We start from the raw sequence: 23,160 nt of genomic DNA on the forward strand, positions 1-23,160 counted from the left end.
CAGCAGGAGGTAGCTTTTTAGGTGGTAGATAGTTTTACATGGTTTCTAGTTGGTTAATTAGCGCCATTAACTTGTCAAGATGGTTTAGCCTGTTGATCAGAGCTGGTACAGTAGGCCTAAGGACAACTTGGTTACAGCGAGTAGACTACAAAACAGCTTGACCACCTTAAGCAGTAGTATACATTTATATTTAAACAGGAAGATTCTTTTTAGATGATAGATGTTTCTAGCTGTTGCAATTTGGTTAATTAGTGCGATTAGTTAGTCAAAGGTTGATAGGCCCAAAGTCAACTTGGGTAGAGCTTAGAAGACCACACTGAATTAACCAGCTACCATGTTTGAAAAGCAGACTGACCACATTAAATGGTAGAATAAACCTTTTTTTTCCTACAGGAAGTGGCCAAACCTAACATATATATATTCCAATTAAATATTTTAGGACTTACTCTTTGGACGATCCAATACTTCCCCATTAAATCACAGTACATAAGAAAGTTGCATCACTGTTTGGATCCCGACCTAAAATAACTCTGCTTCATACATCAGTGTTTTTGGACATGAATCATTGAGAACTTGATCACTGTTGATTTCCTAAGAATTCCTGAGGCTGTCTCAGCTGCAGACACAGACACGTGTGGGTTTTCCCTCACACCAGAACCCTGGTGGCTGCACCGCCGCGGTGCGGTGCAAGGTTTCTGTTTTCCCTCAGAAATCAACACATCCGAGCCGGCCTCCCTCGCTCCTACTCTCCTCTACTCCACAGAAGAAACAACAGGCACACCCCGGTCTGCATCACCGAAGGCCTTTCAAGATATTTCTGTCAAATTCCTGCTCTCTCCACATGTTTAGGATCACCAGGACCCACTTTGAGGTGGCTTTAATTGTAACATGGTGAGAGTGACAGAAAAAGAGGGAGAGACGGGGTTTTCAGATTGTGAAACTGCGTCTGTTAGTATGTGGCACAGTCAGACGTGTTTCAAAGCAAACCGCCGCTCTCCTGATGAGAAGACTTCAAAACCTTGTCGCAGGCCTGCTGTTTGATCGGGCCCGCTTTTTAAAGACGAGTGAAAATGAGCTTATTGTGCTTCGGCCCACAAAGGCGGTTAAGATTCATTTGGCAACGGCGCACACTTGTAAAGCCTGTCTGAAACGTGAGTGTTTTTATGTGAGAACTCATTTGAGAGACCTTTTTTCCTGTTACACAAACAGCAGGTAGTAAATGACAAGTAAGGTGAGGAACAAGAGTTTCCAATTTAAGGTGAACATGAACATTTCTGCACCACTAGCATAAATGGATCTGCAAAAATAATTTCCAACCAGTTTACTAACTAGTACTAACTCCATTTTCTATAAGGTGACAAACAAATAGTCCTGCCCATAAAATATTGTTTAGACGCATATTGAAAGGCAAATTAGAGCATTTTGGAAAAAGTGTTTTTCCACAATCATCCATAAACTGAAAGTTATTTTATTAAAAATAATATACACCACTGTTGAAAAGGTTTTGATGTTTTTGAAAGAAGTCTCTTATGCTCACCAAGGTTGCATTTATTTGACCAAAAATGCAGTAAAACATTAATATTATAAAACATTAATACATTTAATATTAAAATACAAAATAACTGTTTTAAAGTTTATTCCTGTGATGCAAAGCTGAATTTTTAGCAGCCATTACTCTAGTCTTCAGTATCACATGATCCTTCAGAAATCATTCTAATACGCTGACTTAGTGCACAAGAAATATTTCTTATGACTATCAATGTTGAAAACGGTTATACTGCTTAATATGTTTGTGGAAACTGTTTTTTTTTCCAGAATTCTTTGAGGAATAGAAAGTTCAAAATAATTATTTATTTAAAATGTAAACAAGTCTTTACATCTTTAAATATTTTTCTTCACTGTTTTTCAATTTCATGCATAATTGCTGAATAGAAGTATTAAGTTATTTATTTTTTTAAACTGAACCCGAACTTTTGAATGGTTTTTCATTTCATTCCATTCTAACTCTATATCTGTCAGGGATTCATCACAGTCACTTCAGTCACCATCCAGGATAATGCTGTTCCTCCCGCGATCCTCCAACGACTCCTTGGAAACTGTTCCACGATCTCCAACGTAACCGGCATCCGATCCTCACCATCAGAACTCAGATAAGCACCCTGGAACCATTCACTGTGTTGACACTCACCTGCCTTTACACACCTATTCCAGTCATCCCCTTACCCAGTCAATAAACCATCCTGATTTGCACTTACCTGTTGTGTCTGGCCTTGCTTTGTGACAATATCCTAGAAACGTAGAAATGTAATAAGAATTTTAAATACATCCTCAGTTCATTTCAGAATAGCATGCAGTCTACTGTTTTATCAGAATAAGAAACATCTTGATATAGTGGAGCAAACAAACAAAACAAAAAAAACTACCCACCTGGGGTATATCAGCAATGTCTCCCAGTCTTGGTTTTCCTGGAGTCCAGCCTGGCCCTTTAAATATGACGGACAGCTTATTTGAAATTCCTTCAGCTTCCCAGAACCTCTGCCATAGGTACGGGTAATAAAGGAACTTTAGAGAGGAAAGAAAAGAAAAATGAGGGTATAAACCATACATGGCACATGCAGCCTTAATATTAAGCAACCCTCTTTAATGCTGCATTACCTAAAAATCTTTCACTCAATTATGACAAGGAAATACTACCCTTTAGATTTGTATTTTATTCATTTTACAGATTCTTCATCTCCCTGCATTTTTTTAATCAGTTTGCATTTCACCGTAAGATAAACATTATTCTTATTCATTTTATTCATTATCGTCTAGTCCTCGTGTCTAAATGCTTTTTGTCACACACATCAGATCACTCTTACTCCGGACCGCCACAGGAGAGCACCGAAAAAATAATCAAATACAACCTCCATTTGGTTTTGCAGGACTCTTTCACCTCTCCTGAGCCGTATGTTTAAAGTGAAGTAATAATGTTATGGTTACAGCATGGCTTTTCCACTAGCACGGTAATGTGAGGAGAAGCCCGGCTCCCATTGACTCTGCTCAGATATTTACATCTCTAAAATTATGCCGGTCTGATACACTAGAGCCCATTATGTGAAACCCAATTCATCTGCTGTGTTGAAATTTTCACTAGTCAAAGGTCTTGATAGAATGTGGGGGCAAATTAATCTAAACATTTTGTTTATGAATGATGTAAACTTTGCTTACAAACTGTGATCACTGAGCCGATGTATGTTAAAATAATACCATAATAAAAAAGCTAACTATAAAACAGACATTATGCAAAGATTAACGCAAAAACAATACTTTTTTACAAAATAAATCAGCATTTTACTACAAATAATAAATTAAATAATACATTTTTGCTGTAATATTTGTATTAATATTTCAATATATTTGTAAAAATTTAAATAAATTAATTAATAATTAAATTAAAAATAAATATAATCACAGAATATTAGAATTTTAATTCAAAATCCTGACTAACCTCGACAGTCCAGATTTTAAATGTGCTGATTGGGTGCGTGAGCCCATAGACAACTTTATCACTCTCAGGAGTGAACGTACCTGTGATGGGACGACGCAGAGAACATCTCATTTTCAAAGTGTATCTGGCTTGCATGTGCGTTTATAAATCACAATTCACAAGATAATTTGTTTTGTGAAGTAACAGGTTTAGTGTTTTTCAGGTTATAAATTACACTACTCATTTGTGCTTTGTGCCATTTTTATTACTCCAGACAGTAGAAACGTGCCATGAAATAATGGGGAGAGAGAGTTTAATGAATGCATGTGCTGCTAGGGCTCATTTTCATTCATTTTCAGACAACAACTATTGGTTGACATTTTTTCAAAAGCAGATACACACAGAACTTACCAAACATCCTGTCCCATATGATCAGAATTCCCGCATAATTCTTATCAATGCAATATGGATTTCGCCATGCGAATGCATGGTCAAATGTTACTGATTCACTACACACATAATCACTAGTCATTATGGAATCTCTGTTAACAGGTGTAGAATGGGTTTCCTTAGATGAGGGGTATAACCAGTATTAACAGTGTTACTTAAGTCACATGATAAGACAATACAGGCCTAGCTTTTGACCCACAGTGATAAACTGAGCAACACCAATGCACTATGGGAACAGTGCAATACAACTCTACTGTCAAAGGTAATAAAGCTTACCATGATGAACTCTATGGTGGCTGGGAGTATTTAGGATCCACTCCAGAGGTCCAAGATTTTTGACCAGCTAGTGACAGAAACAGTTTCAAAAGGTCAACTATTCTAAGCACCATAAAATATAATAAAAGTAGTTCATGTGACTTATGTGCTATATTCCAAGTCTTCTGAAGTCATATGATAGCTTTGTGTGAGGAACACACTGAGATTTGACGTTATTCACGGACAATCTTGACATCAGTTGAACTGAATCAGTTGATCCAGTTCACAAAACCCATCTGACTGATTCATTCACAAATCCTACTGATCTGTTGCCCAAGTTCAAATCACATATTCAATGATCCATTCGCAATGGTTAACAGCTTACTGAAGGGAAAAGATTATCAATGAATAATAACTTAAATTTGGATCTGTTTCTCACACAAGCCACTTTTACGGTGCTTTCATGTCATTTTTAAGTTTGAAAGTTTGCATGGACAAAAATGACAAGCACAATATTCAACATTCCTTCTTTTGTTCTACAAAAGAAAAAGTCATACAGGTTTAGAATGACTTTAGGGTAAGTAAATGGTGACAGAACTTTCATTTTTGGGTGAACTTTCTCTTTAACCTCACTAATAACTTTCCTTTCATGCATTAAAGGGCAACAGCAACAGGTCGTTCCTATATACAGTATGTAAACCACAGACAAAACACCAAAAGACAAATGATCATGGGTTAGCCCATTGTCCTCCTTTGACATTTTTCATATGGACAGGCAGACTGATTCTTAATATTAGTCTTACATACAGCATGTGATTAATTTTCCCTATTGAGTGCCTTGTCTTTATCTTGGCTTAAAACGCTGAAGAAATGTGCTCTTCAGGGATTGTGGAACCTTGACTGGTTCAGATGTTCACAAATGTACTTGGAGACATCATTAATACATAGTGTTTTCTTATCTGATGAGCTCGGTCGAAACTCCGCTAACTACGGAAAGAGAAAGGTGGCCAAATTTCCAGATGGAAAGAACAATATTTATAGATTGGAAGTAAAACAAACATTACATTGGATTAGAAGATGCATATAGAAGCCAATACGCCTGATAACACACACTCATAAATATGCGTGCATGTCACTGCACAAGCTTTATGGCGAGTTAAATGCACACACACACACCAGGATACCACCACATTTTACCAGGATATAAACATCAATTTGAGCTTGATGAGGCATATATCGCAGGTGTTAGAGCCGACCATCAGGTTTTTGCTTGAGTGCTTGATTTCTGATGTCTGCAAAATGGGAACAGCTCAGCGTAAGTGAGCACCATATTTCAGTAGGCCATTATTTCCATGTAATGAGAGATCTGGCAACAGCTGAATTTTATCTTAAAAGAAAGGAGCTCCTTCACAACTTAACTCACGTTCTAATGTTGGATGAGGACTGGGAATTTGGCGCCAATAAATTACATGACATCAAAAAAAGCCTATAAAGGGAGCATAAATTATACCCTTCAGAAAATTGGAGATGTGAAGACTGTTTTCCCTAATAGAGCTCTACAAGATGGAAGTGATTCCAAATCCATTTCCCAAATGATCCCCGAATGTAAAGCCGATACTGAAGGCCATTTAAATGGCAAATGTAAAGCTTCTGTTTGGAATATTTCATAAAATCTCATTATGTATGATTGAGTGTAGTATTCAGAACCACAGAATGGGCAAAACTACAAAGAGTTTTGAAAATGGCTAAACTAAAGTCTAACATGCCATGAAATGGTCAAGAGCAAGAATAGTGAAACAAATGACTTATAATGTGCCACTAAAAGATTTAAAACAGAAATAAAATATGCTAAACAATTAGTAAAGACAAATCTCAAAGTACCTCAGTATGAATCCAGAACTGATACAGCAGGTTAAACTGTATGTGCACTGCAAATACTGACGGAGGCACCATCAGTGCCAAAGGAAGGTAAAACACCTGATAAAACACATAAAATATTATCACTTCATAATAGGCCATTAGCTATTAGCTACACGGTTAGAGCTCATTAACTAATAACTGTTACATGATCTAACGTGTATCGTGCCAAAATTATCACAGATTAATTAGTGAGATGCAGGTGCTTTGTACCCATGAGGAAAACTGCTGGGTGACAGACTGGCGTAGTGCTGTCGACAGATTGTAGTATTCAGAACTGTGGTGAACCTGATGGGCAGCCCACAGGAAGTTTAACTCTGAAACAACAAAAAGAGAGAAAGATACAGCTGAATGACATTGTCAAAACAATGTGGAGAATGTGAATCAATGATAAGCAGCAATGAAAGAGACTAATTTCTATGTTTTGACTGTAGACATTTTTTGTTGGCAAATGCTCTACATTTGACCTGTGCTGGATCTGGTGCTATATTAAATCTCTTGCCATTACTGGACTATTGAGACAGTAACTGTTCTGTAAATTACTGGTCCACAAAAAAAAAAGCTTAAATCCATCTTAAAAAAAAAAAAAAAAGGAAAGGGACCATTTTCGGACCACCAATATCTTTTTTGGGCAGTAAGATTTGTCTGCATCCTTCTGAATATGCACAAGGAGAAAGAAAAATTCTTCTAAACAAATAATACAAAAATAAAATAAAATAATGAATAAAAATAAATGTACATGAAGTTTCTGTGGATTCTAGCATTTGGAACATATTAAAATTTTCTCAAGAAAATACACTGTGTTAAAAATAGTAAAAAAAAAAAAAAAAGCCCACCCCTAAGTCTCAATAATATTCTGGTCCCTTGATACGGCTCGGGTTCCTCCTTCAATAGAAGTCTACGGGATTGCCTAAGCAAGCACCTCTAATGAGGTTGCAAACACTGTCAAATCTTTTTAGGATTTTTCTCTGAGATAGTCGAAGGCCTTGTGTAAGTGTGAGGTCCATCAAATCTAAGAGCTGGTGAAGTTCCCAATGAAATGCTGCGATCCAGCTAACAAAACACACCGTGGTGAGAGCGTAAGAACGAAATCTTCCTCTCTGCCAGTGGGGCTCCGCTGAAATGTTAGAATAACCAGGCCAGCAAAGTGAGCAGTCGAAGCTCTCCATTGAGAAAACAACATCAAACTGTCCACTTAATCCAGATAACAGAACCAGGAATGGATGCTTTGTTTTTATTCACACACTATGAATTTTCAATGCATTTTAGATGCAATGCAATTATAAATAAATAATAATAAAATAATAATAAAGTTACAAAAAAAGTTTAATTTTACTTGCATCACCAAACAGAATTGCAAACAAAGTGACATGAAAATTTAGTTTCCCTAAACATTCACCCTTGCTATTGGTTGAACAAACAGATAGTCCCGCCCCAAAATAACGCCACTGGTTGTCTTTGCATTTCAAGCTATTATAGAAGTACTTTACATTAAAAATATACACAATTCAGCTTTAAATTCCAAACTTTAAATGAAGTATTGCATGAGCTAATACTACTTTGTTATAAATGACACTCTTTAGTGCTTTCTGCTTGAAATCAAGAGATGAAATGAGAGGTTTCTCGCCAAACACACCCGCAGAGCTCCAGTCATTGCTTGAGAGTGTGTGAGCCCATGCTTTCACCTCCTAGGGCAGAGCAGTGTAAGATTGATGTGGGGTGTCACTGGTAGGAAGTATGTTCAGCTAGGCCTCATTGCAATCCATGTCCTCGTGCGCCGGCCTCGGCTGGAAGCCACATAGTTTGGCAGGCAGTATTCAGAGGGGAAGAGCTTTAATGATGAGAACCTATGCCACAGAAAAGACTTTCTCATCATGCCTGAAGATCATGGTCTGCTCAGACACAGAGATTGTGCTCTTTTCTCAAGAATACAGGGATAAACAGCATGGTTGCACAGAAAGCAGTGTGTACTATAAATGGATATAGAAACGCATTATTTTGGTCTCAACACTCAAGGAGAGATAACATACAACAACTGTAGTTAATTCACAGCCACAAATATAATTGGCTAGTTAGTTAGGGTGAGATAAATAATAATCATAATAATCATAATAATAATAAAAGTATTATGAATTATAAAATAAAAAATATTATTATTATTACTACACAGATTATTATTATTGATTGGACAAAAATCTTGGTAGCGCTGAATAAGTCATCAAAATGTTTAATAATATGCAAAAAGTTTAAAAACTGCTAAATGGAATTAGTATATACAGTAGGTGACCTCAAAGCTAATATATATGGACTAAATTAATTTAATTATTTTTGTTTTTAAGCATTTCTAATATTTCCATACATTTTGAGATTTTTCTTTTCTTGAAAATGTCCACCGTGCTTGCTCATGCCACAATTTTAGGACTTCAAATTGTTTTTTTCTCTATCTAAATTGATATCCATGTCATGACATTCTCAGAATGAATGGACGAAATTCATGGAATCTAAGTAAATCAAAGTGTCTATTGTACTTAAATCGCTCTTATCTATAAACTCTGGTATGAACGCAAAGTACAGGAACAGAAATGCACAAACTCACGTACGCTGTAAAAAATGACAGTGAATTTAATGGTAAAAGACTGTAAAAATGCTAAAGTAAAAACCTGTTAAATGGTTAACGGTAAATTCCCCTACTATATACTGTGAAAAACTGTATTGGACATTACATGTAATTTTACGGTAGTACACCGTTTTTGGAAGTGAAAAAAGGCCGTATAATTTACAGTTAATAACCGTAAATTGACATTCCCAGAATTCCCTGCGTTACATTTCAAATGTGATGGTTTTTTTTGTTGAAATAACTATGTTTCTTCTTAGTTATTTCTTATCAGTTTTGTATATTAGGGGTGTGTGTTACACCTAATGTTGTTAAATGAATGTTTATTGCATTATTTCAGTTTTATGTGTGTTACCATGATGGTGTTTAGTGTTTGTGTGAATGACACTGTGCACCTTCTATATATATTATTATTATTTATTATTTAAAAGCTGCATGTGATGGGCTTTGGTTAATCATGTGACTTTCTCATTACCACCTGCATTTGGTGGTTATCAGTGTATTACAAAGGTACAAAACAGATTTCAGTACTTCAATAGGTTGGTATATTAACATTATATCAGTTAATGAAATTACGGTATTTAACTGTAAATTTAAGTTAAAATAGTAAAACCTAAAATGTTGCTACCTTATTTTTTACGTAAAAATTCCGGCAACCACAGCTGCCGGTTTTTTACCGTAAATTTTACGGATTTTTTTTTTTTACAGTTACCTTAAGCCACTGTAGAGAGGCCTTTACACAAGCCTCACACAAGGTGAAGGGTTAAACCAACAACAAAATACATTGATTATACCATTGTGCATTACAGCGCACAGTTTAAAGAGTGCTGTAAAAACATTTTGAAAGAAACAATAAATTCATAAAAACTCTCTACTTGCAAATATGTTAATGCATTTTTAATGTGTTAAACATTTGCACATTCGAAAAACCTAATTATAAAAACTATAAGGGACCAAGAACACTTGGCAGGCAAGCTGTTTTCATCACATGCACTAAATAATGAGTTTTCCCTTTTCATCTAACATGCAAATATCCCCTCAACTCTAGTGCCACCCTCAGACTCGCTCCCACATGATGCCATGGGCCTCGCTGAGCCTCAGCGTGGCGAGAGACTGCATGCCATGTCACTCAGGTTATCAATGAACTGTGAACGTCTGGGCAGAGAGGACAAGCTGTTGGCGAATAAAAGAGGCCAACACAAACAGTCAGCCGAAGCAACCAAACCCATGTCTGTCACCACAATACTTCCCAATGTCTTCGCTCAGTCAAAACTGCTGCTGGAGACATTTGTAAAAAGAGTGGTACTTTTCAAATGACAGTGCACATGAATAATCTAAGCAGATATTCAGAAAAAAACTGTGCGTTTGTTAATTGTTAATAAACAATAGATTAATACTGTGCAACTTAAGTTTTATTAACCAAATCAGTGTTTTTGAACAAATCGGTTAAAAGAATGCGCCAATGACTAACTCATAAAGACAACAGCTGCATCAGATATTGCATACGAAAAAAAGCGAAGCAGTTAAGTCGCTAAGTAGTTAATTATTCAAACGAAGTAACAAGTTTATTTCCTTAACATATTTTATTACTAAAGGTAATCATTACTTGTTTATGTTGAGTAACCACTCGGACAGATTCAATGAGTTTAAGATCCATTAGACTAATTCAAATGGTAACTTTTCTTTTTGTTCTTTTTGAATGATTAATTAAAAGGGCCGGCTCATAAGAACTGTTAGTGAATCACATTACACTTGATGTGCTGTATGTTTTTGATTCACTAAAAAGAATTGGTTTAAAGGAGTCATTTGTTATTTAATCAGACTACACTGGTTGTGCAGTATGTTATTGCTTTCAGCCTCTGAGGAAAACCGCAATGGAATTTATATATTTTTTGCCATATATTTTTATCTTATAACATTCAATTCGCACTGCAAACACAGATAAAATGGCAACTTCTGTCATGTGGTTGTAAATTCAGCAGTGGGGTTTGCCACTGCAATTCAGTGCAGGAAACACTGGCATAGAGTAAATTATCGATCTTGGTATTTTAAGAATAGATATGAAAATCCAGTTCAAATGATGATTGTGATTATTCAGAAAAATATTTTTACCCAGCCCTACTTCACACATGGCATATGGTGAAGGTAGACTCCAATCCTGACAGACAAAATTTTTGACACAGCAAGACACATCCCTCAGACTGACTTGGTCTGGCCTCGTCCAAAAATCACATACACACACACTCGCCTACAATCACAAGTGGCTGATTTGCTGGACATTGTTGATATTATTGCAGGGTCCCGGGGGCGCTCGTTTGAGTCCTGGCTCTACATCCTGACCGGTTTGATTCTTTTGTACACCCTCCAACCTGCACGGCCGGGGTCTTACAGAGGCAGGAGAAGATTTATGAAGCCCCCGTGGCCTGGGGTTAAACCCCGCTGCCTTCCACCAAGAGGATTCCTTTTGAAAACAATAACATCCAGTCCCGGCCTCCTTTGGGACAGCCCACAGCGGCATTGACTAGATGTGTTTGTCTTGACAACTGCCGCTGTCTGCGTAAACGCTAAACGTGTGCCACTACTGTATCCTGAACCTGATATTGAGAGGTTGCATATGTAAACAGATGTGCTACTGCAACCTTTTGCTACTGGAGAAAGCTGCCTTTTTTCTTTTTATGACTTTTCTGATTCCAGTTACAAATGAAAAATGTGCAAATAACGTCAAACCTCTGTACTGTACAACTTTCCTCTGTGCAACTTTACAAGGTTACATCAGATGTAATATTTACTAATTTTGCCCCAAGCATAACCAATGATGACAGCCACAAAATGGCATTTCTAACATGATCAAAGTTTAGTTTTTGAAAATCCCAGTGGCTCAAGTGCCATAAACACCTTTCCCACTGTAAAACACTGAACGGGGTGAGGTGATAAAGAATGTAACATTACGTACTGCCTTCCATAACTTGTTTATAGTTTCTCTCCGACTGTATGACCCTCCCTGCCCCATCTAAACTTATAACATCTAACCTCAACCAAACCTCAAACTACAGTAGAAAGAACGACAGAATATGACCCTTCTGCTAGACTGCACACCAGATTAAAACGTGTCTTAGAAACCCGGACAATATCCTCCTTGGACGGACCAAACGTTTCCCAAAGTATCATTATTCAAATGTCTTTATGTGACTCTAGTGAATGAAAAGGAGAGGGAATTAAGGACTTGAAATGCATGTTGCTTTACAAAATTTGGGCTTACAAGTGGGTCTCCTGATCCAAAGACCTGCAGGACTTGTAATTAATCTAAAGACGTAATGCTACACATCTACGAGGAACAGAATGCAACCTAAGGCCAAATTAATCACTAAAACTAAGGTTATTTAAGCGAGTCTGCATTCAAAAGCACTCCAATCTGAGAGCATTACTGTCGGAAAATCAATCTTCTGAAACTTTTGGGAATGCAATGTAAGATTTACTGAAAAAAAACAGGGAAAAAAAACTTTTAATCTGAAAAATAGGGGGGCACTAGTAAAAAGAAAAAATCTGTTTACATCTAATTTAATACATTGTTGCATTACAATCTGTTTTAGAAACATGACAATTTAAAGGAATAGTTCGCCCAAAAATGAACCCTCAGGCAATCTAAGATCTAGATGAGTTTATTTCTTCATTGGAACAGATTTGGAGAAATTTAGCATTACATTACTTGCTCACCAAAGGATCCTCTGCAGTGAATGGGTGCCATCAGAATGAGAGTCCAAACAGCTGATAAAAACATCACAATAATAACGTCTTGTGAAGTGAAAACTGCTGGATTCATTGGTGAGCAAGTGCAGAAGTATTTCTTATTAATTCTGTTAGTTCTACATAACATTTCTTTGTTTTAGACTTTTCAAAAACCCCAAACTTTATTTCCAGGTTTAAATTACAGTAGATCCTCAAACCCAGATTTTCAATGTGGTCTCAGACTTCTGTAGCCCACCATACATCTTTCATTGCTCATGACTCATGAGACTGAGAAATGAAAGACTAACTTGATGAAGCCCTAATGCAACAGCAGCCACTGTGGTCTTCCTGTCAAAAGCCCATTGGGTTTCTTCAGAGTTCCTGAACGGAGGGTTGAGCTGAGGTTTTGGTAGAGCTCTTTGGAAATAGTAGCATATGGGGACCAGAATCACCGTTGGTCTGCCTCCATGAGAGCGGCATTGCAAACTGAGCTAACACTGCTGTCAGCGAGCCAGCCGCATTCAACCTCTCTACATTATTTTTTATTTCAAGAACACTGAAATGTCAACTATACAATCAAAATGGCAACAAATTTCTGTTTGATTTAATGCAAAAGCACATCTTGTAGACAGTCAACCATATTCCTTATTGCGCATTGGAGACTGCAGCTATTTTAATACACTTCACTTCTCTACAAAAAATCTTGATGCAAAACAAAATCCAGAAGACCATTAACCTAGTCCGGGCTAAACCATAAACCTCGTCTGGCCCATGTTGCCAAAACAGACCGTGCGGTCGGAAAGCCAACCCCCGCTTCAGTGGAGTGTGGCATCACTATAGTGGAAGACATGGAAAGGCCAAACACCACCAAGAGTCGCAATAAAGGTTTGCAGGCAACTGGAAAATAAGGCAACATGTGGAAAAAATGCGACAGAGAATGACAGAAGAGAGCAGAATGGACGCATGCAAATAGCTCACGCAGAAGCAGATGTCTGGACAACATCAAAAGCCACCAAAACCAAACGCAGCCTTTGATTTATGAGGATATGAATTTCTAACAATATTAAGTGGCTACTTCAGACAAGGAAAAACACCTACTTTACAAATTGGTCTTACATTTAAGCTTGAATTTAGTTTTAAATGTCATTCAAGACAGCTCTGATAAATTCTGTAACAAAAAAACACTATACAAATTTTAAATGCTACAGATTTTATATTACAGATATAACAGGCATTTTCACAGATCCCTACATGCCTATATTATCAAAAAAGGGATTTTCTTTTCACATCTTAACTTGTGTGGGTGAAAATAAAATTAATAAAAATGATAAACATTTTTCAGATTTTACAATGGCACTAATTAGGGTCAGTATAGTTTTATAGTGGTCATATTTCTGCTGTTATTCCCTTAAAATGGTTTTCTCATGCTAGAATACAGATGTATAGCTTACAAGTCCCAAAAGAATAGAGCTTTAGATAAAAGCTTCTGTGCGCCAACTGAACCAGAACTGAATATGAAAACTATTCAAGGATCATTAGCGAAAACATTAGACCACCAGCTGTTTACCACTCAAATCAGTGGTCAGAAGAGAAATCTGAAATAACAAAGGTGGACATGTGTTGTAGTCAAAGAGCTGGTGCTGGTTTTTGGTCATCAAATAATCATAACATATTTGAAAAAAACAATTGTTTTAAAAAGGTTTCTATATATTTTTATTGCATTTTAATGTGATAAATTAACATAACACTTTCTTAAAATACTACTAATTATTAAATATTATTAATAGTTCACCCAAAAATTGTAATGTCCTCACCCTTAGGTCATCTAAGATGTAGAGGAGTTTATTTCTTCATCTGAGCAGAATTTGAGAAATTTAGATTTAAATCACTTGCTCACCAATGGATCCTCTACAGTGAATGGGTGCTGTCAGAGTGACAGTCCAAACACCTTACAAAATCATTAATCCACAAGCAATTGCAAGTAACTCACAACATGTGTGTTTGTAATAAACAAATCCATCAATAAGACATTTTTAACTTAAACCATTGCCATAATATTCCTTTCTCCAATGAAAAAGTAATCTAGTCTGAATCAGGAGTGAAATATGCACAGATCACACAGAGTTTAAAAGCAAGTCCAATACAAGTCCAAAACAATATTAAACAATATTAAAAAAATGTTGGTCGAGATTGATTTGAGAGGACAACAGGAGATGGACATTTTCACTGGAGAAAGGATTATTATTATGGATTATGGATTCTTACGATTCCCATTGATACTTCAGTCACATTTCAGATTCTTTTCTCAGCAATATTCTCTGGTTGTAAAGGTATAGCAGCTAAACTACTGTAACTTTAAAAAAAGAAAAGCCATTATGTCTGGGTCTTTTATGAATTATAACCATACGATATCCAAAAGAAGTCATCTTGGACAGCGATGGAACAGAAAACTAGACAAATAATTTCCTCTGACTTCAAAAAGAACCAATTGGGCACAGGAGACCTCTGACAAAAATGACATTTCCGACTCGGAGCAGGAACCCGAGACAATGGAAAACATAACATGACAGCCAAAAGCACCTCATCACTTTATTTAGGGGTCCAAGTGAAGTCTGGAGAGATGTAAATTGAAAAACGTCCTGCCATCGTATCAGCATTAAATCTCAAATGGATGGAACTGGTGTAGCATATGGTAAGCATACTTCAAAAGCAAAGGGCATTTGCCTGTTTTTACCTTTTTCACTCAGAAGAAACTGAAGTCAATGGCCTGGCCTCTGACACACTGTGGATGTTTACTCGTGTAATAGAAGAGGACATGGGGAAATTTATTGAGCAATGCACATTTGAGACAACAAAACAGCCTGTGAAATTGTATTTTGGTAAACCAAAACTAGGATTATGCTTTCTTCTCCTCCAGCATACTGGAGAGCTGCTTTCAAGGACAAGATCCAACATCTCAAAACAGAGAACTGTGTTGAGAAGCAGATTTACAGTCTATGGTAAAAAAAAGTATGTTTACTGGCAATGCAGTTCTGCGACGGCTGCTATTGAAGAAAGAAGAAAAACACCACAGTGCTCAAAGATTACAGCTGTGACAATGTTATCCTCTGTTTGGACACATGTCTCACGGCTCTGTGCCTGAACTCTCATGCTACGCAAACATAAGTGTCTTTTGCAATCGCCTACTTCTTGACAGATTGATATTTCAAATGTGCAGCCAGATAAAGCGTTTCACCTAAAATGCATTTTCCACATCTGGATAGCCGATAGATTATACTGTATATAAATGTGTTTACTGAAATATGGAAAATCCTATAGAGTCTGAGGTAAATCAAAAACAGTCATCGGTTACTCGCTTTTCCAAGTTATGAACTCTCAAAAGTAGCAAGACATACGATCCTTAAGGGTCAAAACAACATTATCATGGAACCAAACCAGCCCTTATGGCAATAACATAAAACTAACATCCGCAGATATGACTTCAGAAACAAATAATGTTTCCAGAACATTTAAACATTACCAAAAGCAATTTTAATGTATGAACAGTTCATTTTTGACATTTCGAGGGACGGCAAGAATATCAGTGAATTATGACCTAAATTTTGATATGTTTTTCACAAAAACTTATCATATGGATTGAGTTTTTTTTTTTTTTTTTTTTGGAAAATTTGAATAGTTCCTCTCCCAGTCCTGAAAGGTGTAAAAAATACTATTAGTGCTAGATTAAAGCACCAAATAAAAAAAAAAAAAATCATATTAAAATTCACAAGAAGAAAGTAGCACACCCTGTAAAAAGGGGAATGTTACGATGTTCCATTTGTACATTCAGCAAACTCCTTTAAAGCAGATGGACAGATATAATAGCAGTGCATTTGGCAGGATATTCACATACCATGGGCAAATCGATGGAACCAGTAGTATCCCATGTCCACACCAAGAAACGCAAGCCACCACGTCCAAGCTGAAACCCAGGGAAGCTCCAATATACGGAAGTTGTTCCAGACATAAATATAAGCTGACAGCTCCAAACTTCTCATCATGAGCCTTGAGAAAGACACCAAAAGTGCTAAATTAAGTTACATCGTAAAACATTAAATAACATTGGTTTTGTTCTCAGTTCCTTTCTGTTCTCGAAACACTGCATAATCTCTTTGTAAGGTCAAGTGTTATCTGTGATATGACTATTGACAAAATCAGGTTTTGAAATCTATGACTTTCTTGTGTTTCATATCTACAGACATTTGAAGGAACTGTGAGGGAAATCTCACACTTGGGAAGTTGTTGTCAACTCACTGAGGCAGACGGGACATCATCCCTGCGGACAAAGACGTGATGAAGTCGTTGATCTTGATGCGAGGGCCATCTGTCTTTAACCATCCCAACACAATCTCCAATAATATCAAACCAATGAAATATGGTGTGGCCTACAGCACAAAAATTATCAATCCTGCTGTAAATGAAAACAAACATAACAGTTACTCTAACCTTAATACCGTGTTAATACAATTCACTGATGGAACCTTTTAAGTGCTGCATCTAAACATAAAAGATTGAGTCAAGTTTTGCAAATGCTACACATGACTTTCTGTAACAGCCCTAGTGCATGTCAAACTAAGCATAAAACTTCAACACACTAGGCATCTGTCAGCAAATAAAGTCCTTCCTTTGCATAAGTACGTGGAGTCATTCTGTTATAAAGTCATGGGTTCAATTCCCAGGAATGCCTGAACTATTAACGTATAGGGACACATTGATACGGACAAGAACTGTTAAATATCAATAAGCCAATAATTCATGTTGTGGCCGATAACCAATAAATATCTCAAATTAAAATTTAATATCGTCGATATACATTAAAAGCATTTCTGTAGCTCAAACTGTCCAGCATGTTGATAGCAACACAAAGGTCATGGGTTCGATTCCCAGTGAAAAAAAAATGTACACTGAATGCACATCATTTCATAAATATAATTCATAAATATAAAAAACAAATATTTTTTATTACCAATATTTAATGTACTTATATTAATTTATATATATTATTTATTTAATTTATTTACATAATGTATTATTTAGAATTCATTTCACAAATATCATTTATAACTAAAATTAACTAAATACTCAAACTAAACATTAAAAACTCAAATCAATCATTCTAAATGTTAATGCTACAAGTGAATATGGCCAATAAGGTACCAATATACTGTACTGTGCATTCCTATTAATGTATAGCTTCAATGTAATGTAAGCTGCATAAAAGTGTCTTGCCAAATGCGCACATTTCAATGCAAAGTGTGTTTTGGATTGGAGCATATGGAATTGGAAGGTTCCACTCGAGTTGGACTCTCTAAACTTCTGTAATCACCAATTTTATAATTTACCAGCAAGTTTTAACTTTAAGGACTTGGATGTAAAGGACGTTTTTCAGGATTTCTTAAACTTGGATTATCCATCAAAACCTGGAGCAAAACACAAAAGACCAATTAAAAACAGATGTGGTGCTGGCAGTACTCTGGGTCACTCTTTGCAGTGTGAAACCCGAGACTCACTTTCTCACATGCAAACACACATGCACACAGAACTGAGAGTGTGGTAGTGGGAGGAGGGGAGGGGGGGTTGGGGCACAACAGTATAGAGTAGATCTACAGGTGGAACGGGACATGTGTATGTGTGTGTATGTGAGTGTGTGTACAAGTGAACTGAGGCAGGATAGACCACTTGGGAACCCCTATCACACGCAAACCTGGAAACATCTGGCCGCCGACTGCAACAAAGCTCTAGCTGCTAGTGCTATGAAACCTACTTACAAAACTTACAAACTAAAGTTGATGAAAACGAAATTCAGTCTAATTAGATATTTAACTTCAGTGAGCTATGCTGTTTGTAAACTATAAGTGCACTTCAATTTCATAGGTTTGAGAAACTTATTTTAACATTTTTCAGCATGTTTTTTTTTAAGAAACAAAATGAAAACCGCTATTAGCCCTGCAGTAACATATTTCAAGCTTGCAAAAATTGTTGAGGGGCTCTTAATTGTTGTATATAAAGCTGTGATTGTGGACTCAGATCTCACCAGAAACAAAAAATGACATTTGTGAAGCAGATGTTAGTATTTCAGGTTTTTTTCTTCAGCTTTCTTGGTCAGATTCTGGACGGTTCGTGTAACTTTACACAAAAATACAAATACAGTCAAACAGTTTTTTAAGAAATGTACTGTCAACTAAACTTGCTTTATACAAATTTCTAATACACACTTTTTATTGAGATTTTATTTTTTCAACTTCGCCTTTATCGTCTAACAGTGACGTGTAGACAGTCTGAACGACAGGTTTCAATTATACTCCACATTCAAACTTATGGAAGAAAATATCTAAAATGTTGAAGCACAAATCCATGTATTGACCAAGACAAGAAAACACAGAGAATTTCTATTGTCTCACCCACATACATCAAGAGACAGAAACTTCAAATAAAGTTCTGCAGGAATGGTGAGCGAGGCAATTTAACAAGTGTGTTTGTGACAGAATTTCAACAATTAGGATTCCTGCTGTGTGGTTAATTGCAATTTCTCTATTCATGTGTTTATGGCGGCCTGTAAAAATGTGAGTGTTTTACCTCAAATAACAACCATGTGCTGATTTGAGTGCAGCCAAATCAAAAAACACACATATGGGTCTGTTAAAATGTAAGGAGCGAGCTCCCCGCTGTAGGGCTTAAAAACCTGAACAGGTGGCAGACTTGTTTTCCATTTGTTGCAGGCATGGTGCTCACTGTTTTTGCACGTTAATGAAAATTAAGAAACCACACAATTAAAGGTACAATATGCAATTACGGCATCATTTAAACCTGTGGTATTAGAAGTGTTGTTAGAAAACATGGGTGGAGACACCATTAAAGTCAAAAAGGGCATCATGTCAGAGTATTTGACAGAGTTTGATAGTGCAGTAGCACTAATACTGAAGAAACCCTGAAGAAATCACGATTACAGATGTTTTGTTTACAATAATATACTGACCATATGAAACATGATTAACAAAATTAAGAGCAAGTAAAATTTGCACACTTGAAGTTCATCAATTCACATCTACTGGTGCCAACAGGTGACTAAATGCAGAAGCTCAACTTTCTATGCTAGTTTATATACGTGTGTGTGTATAAATAAATAAATAAATATGTGTGTGTGTGTGTGTTATCGATATATTATCCATATAATCACTGAGTTCACTGTCTTTCTGCAAAAAAAAATAAAAGATGATGATAGATAGATAGATAGATAGATAGATAGATAGATAGATAGATAGATCAGTGTTGGGGAAAGTTACTTTTAAAAGTAATGCATTACAATATTGCGTTAACGTAACTTGCGTTACTTGTAATATATTACCCCCAACACTGAGATAGATAGATAGATAGATAGATAGATAGGTACTTTTCACAATATAATGCCATAATACTGTAGTATAACACTGCATTTCTATGGCACTCCTGCACAATTTCTAATGCGTTCTCGCTCTCTTTCAACACAAAGAAAGTTGCTATGCCTGCAGAAACAGGAATGAAGACAAGTTTCGTTGGGGAAGAAAAAGAAGACGTAAAAGACGTAAACACCCCATGCAAGCTCAGCTTGTGTAAGCTGTGGCGAAAGTTCACATTCTCTGTGAGTGTGCTGTTGTTGTTAAACACTGTAGTTCGCACATCATCTCGCAGCTGTTTTCCTAAATCCACCATGAACGCGCTAGTGATGTCACACGTACCTGGTTGACATATGTCGGCACCTCTCGTACAGTCGCGAATGAGGATTCATTAGGAGTCATTAAACTGAACAGCATACGGACCCCGAGAAACGGTCACATTGGTTACTTCCACTCGCGCCATTGCGTTTGTAAATGTGGTAAAAATGAAACTACGGTATAGATCAGTGGCTCCTCTCACTGCCGGGTTTATGTGTGCTGGGCGTTTATGAACACCTACAGGAGTCCGGACCTTTCAACTTCACAGTAACGCCGCCATGAAGAGAGACGTCGTCATCACATGACTCACGACAAGCACTTTTACTTATTAAGATTGATAATATAGCCGAGTCGACCTATAGGCCTGCTTTTATTTTTATTGCAGAAAGACATAGAGAACTGAGTGATTATTTAGATAACAGATAATGTATCGATAATAGGCACAATTAAATAATATATTGGCACTTTTCGCATAATTTCGCAACACTAGGCTACATGACTTAAAATGACGCAGCGTAAGAATAAACAAAATGATTCAGTAGTACTTTTTTGAATACTAAAAAGCATGGTTTCTTCCCTGACAATTTACATTAATGGATATGGAATTCTAAATTTTTCAGACAGTATACTGAATACTGAAATACTGATATACTGAATTTATTATTTGTTATCACTTTTTTATTTTGTACATTCGTATAGTTTTAAATAATTTTATTCTAAATAATTGTATTTTTATAAATATAGAAAGACAGAGGCCTATCATAAATGAATCCCTTTAAGGCTGCAGCAGCAAACTGTAAATTAACAGATATTTTGGAAAAGGTTGTAGTGTCTGCTGCTGTTTTTGGCTTTGACTATATTTAAAACAATGTAGCTTTTCCTGTCCAGGAGAAAGAACCTAAGAAGTCAAAGGGCAGTAAAAGGCTTCGATGTGAAACAGAGAGTAGCATGGCTTTGTGTGTGACCTCTCTATTCCATTGTGCAGGAAGTTCCGGAAATCTCCTTGGTGATGCAAAAACATTCAAACAAAATATCTTTTTGTGGTTTCTTCCGTCAAAAGCAGTTGAAGCTACAATGTTGATTCTTTTGGCAGGACCCTCAGAATCACTGGTCCTGGTGGGCAAAGGTTTCTTGATTCTCCTGGCTTGCATTACGAATTAGAATGCAGGCTCACTCTGTGGCGAGAGCAAGAACGGACCATAACAATATTTCAGACCTGATTTTGTAATAGAATATGAACCGTTTGCTCACCCACCTCTCAGAATTAAGGCAGAAATTGTGACCCTGCCTGGAGGAGAAGCTGAGTTTAGCATATTCCCGTGCCCCTTCCTTAATAGCTTATTCATGTAAGCTCCTTGCTCAGCCTTAGCATATATTTGTCTCATAATCATGGTGATGAGTCGCAGACCCTCACTGGATTTCTCTATAGAAACATTCAACTTAAGGCATGAAGGTGCCGAGGGTTAAAAAATGTTCTTGATGGATAAGACTTGCAGCTGAATACACAACGGTTGTGTATCAGTGCATAAGGTCCAGTCAAATTGTGTGCAATTAAGGCCCAGAATTTCAGCTTCTGTAAGGAGGTCCCTATCACTCAGCAACAGCATTAAAGTAGATGCAAAGTGACTCAAGTCAGACGACACAAATTCTAACTACTACTTAAATCTACTACTTAAAGAATAAGCAGTTGAGCAACAGAAGAGGACAGCAGCTTGTGTTTTTTTTTTTTCTCTCATTAGATTTTAGCACGGTTGTCGTGCCCCTGTCCTGACGCTAAAGTGCCCTTTTGGTCCGATCAAGGTACCCCCGGACTGCGATTCGTGATTTCTACCAAAGTAAAATACATTTTCGAATTTATTAAAAAAAAACAATTTTAATAAACAAACCTTGCTATGTGTACTGTGCTAGACTAACTGAGACTTGTCACAGCACTGGTATACTGTTGCTCTCTTGTTGGTCTGATTGCTTCTAATGTGCTCCTCATTTGTAAGTCACTTTGGATAAAAGCTGTAATAGATGATCTGAGTGACATTTACGTAAAACCACGCCCCCATTGTATGTACGTGTGTGGCCTGTTTAGAGCGCGAGTTTGGAGTAAACAAGTCAGCTTGCAGAGTGCGTGTCTGTCGTTCATCTCCCCAAATCCAACTCCTAGCACAATATATTACAAAAGCTTTTGCTAAATGATTAAATGTAAATGTAAATCTTTCAAGATTACTCACTACTAGAGGCAGCAGATGTCTTCACATTAAATTAAGATAATCATTTTAAGATTATCCATTCATCATAACTTAAAATGCATCTGTTTTAAGAAAACGGTGTTGAAATTAGTAGCAAGAGGGAACATATAAGATTTCAATAATCAGATACAGGCAACAGGGCTCAACAATAAAGATGTCTTTTCTGCTTGCTCATTCGGGCCACAAGTTCACATTTTTTTCAACATGCACAAACAATATTTAAATGTAATTTTTATTTTTATTTACATTTATAATTTTTATTTGCTCATAAATGTATAATTTTTTACAATGTTTAACACTTACATTTTATGTAATTTTTAAAAATATTATTTATTAATTTTTCTATTCATTTTTCCTGTTTCTGCCATGGAATAAAAAATTAAAAAGGTAATTGCAACTTTTTTTCTCAGAATTGCGAGATATAAACTTTACATCTACAAAGTTTACATCTTTCAATTCTGTTTTTTTTTCTCGCCACAAATAAAAAATAAAAAAGGTAATTGCGACATTTTATCTCACAATTCTGAGTTTTTTCAAGTGAACTCTGAGATTAAAAACTCACCATTACCTTTTTATATTTTTATCCCATGGTGGAAATAAGCTTCCATACTTTTCACACTTGTGAGTTTGATTTTTTGTATCAAAGAAAATGTGCAATAATAGTTGCGAAATTATAGTACAGTTATACAGGAAACTCCAGCACATCAATAAATTCGTAAACACATTTGCTAGAAAACTATGGCATACAAGGCCAATATA

The 23,160-nt window shown here is 36.4% G+C and overlaps 1 pseudogene; it reads right to left on the reverse strand.

Moving 5' to 3' along the window:
* Positions 1-20,439, reverse strand: part of LOC107683236 (alkylglycerol monooxygenase-like) — a 29,538-nt pseudogene extending 9,099 nt beyond the window's left edge.
* Between the last annotated feature and the right edge of the window lie 2,721 nt (positions 20,440-23,160).

The sequence above is a fragment of the Sinocyclocheilus anshuiensis genome, unplaced genomic scaffold (genome assembly GCF_001515605.1).
Source record: "Sinocyclocheilus anshuiensis isolate Anshui unplaced genomic scaffold, SAMN03320099.WGS_v1.1 scaffold1170, whole genome shotgun sequence".
Classification (NCBI taxonomy): Eukaryota; Metazoa; Chordata; class Actinopteri; order Cypriniformes; family Cyprinidae; genus Sinocyclocheilus; species Sinocyclocheilus anshuiensis.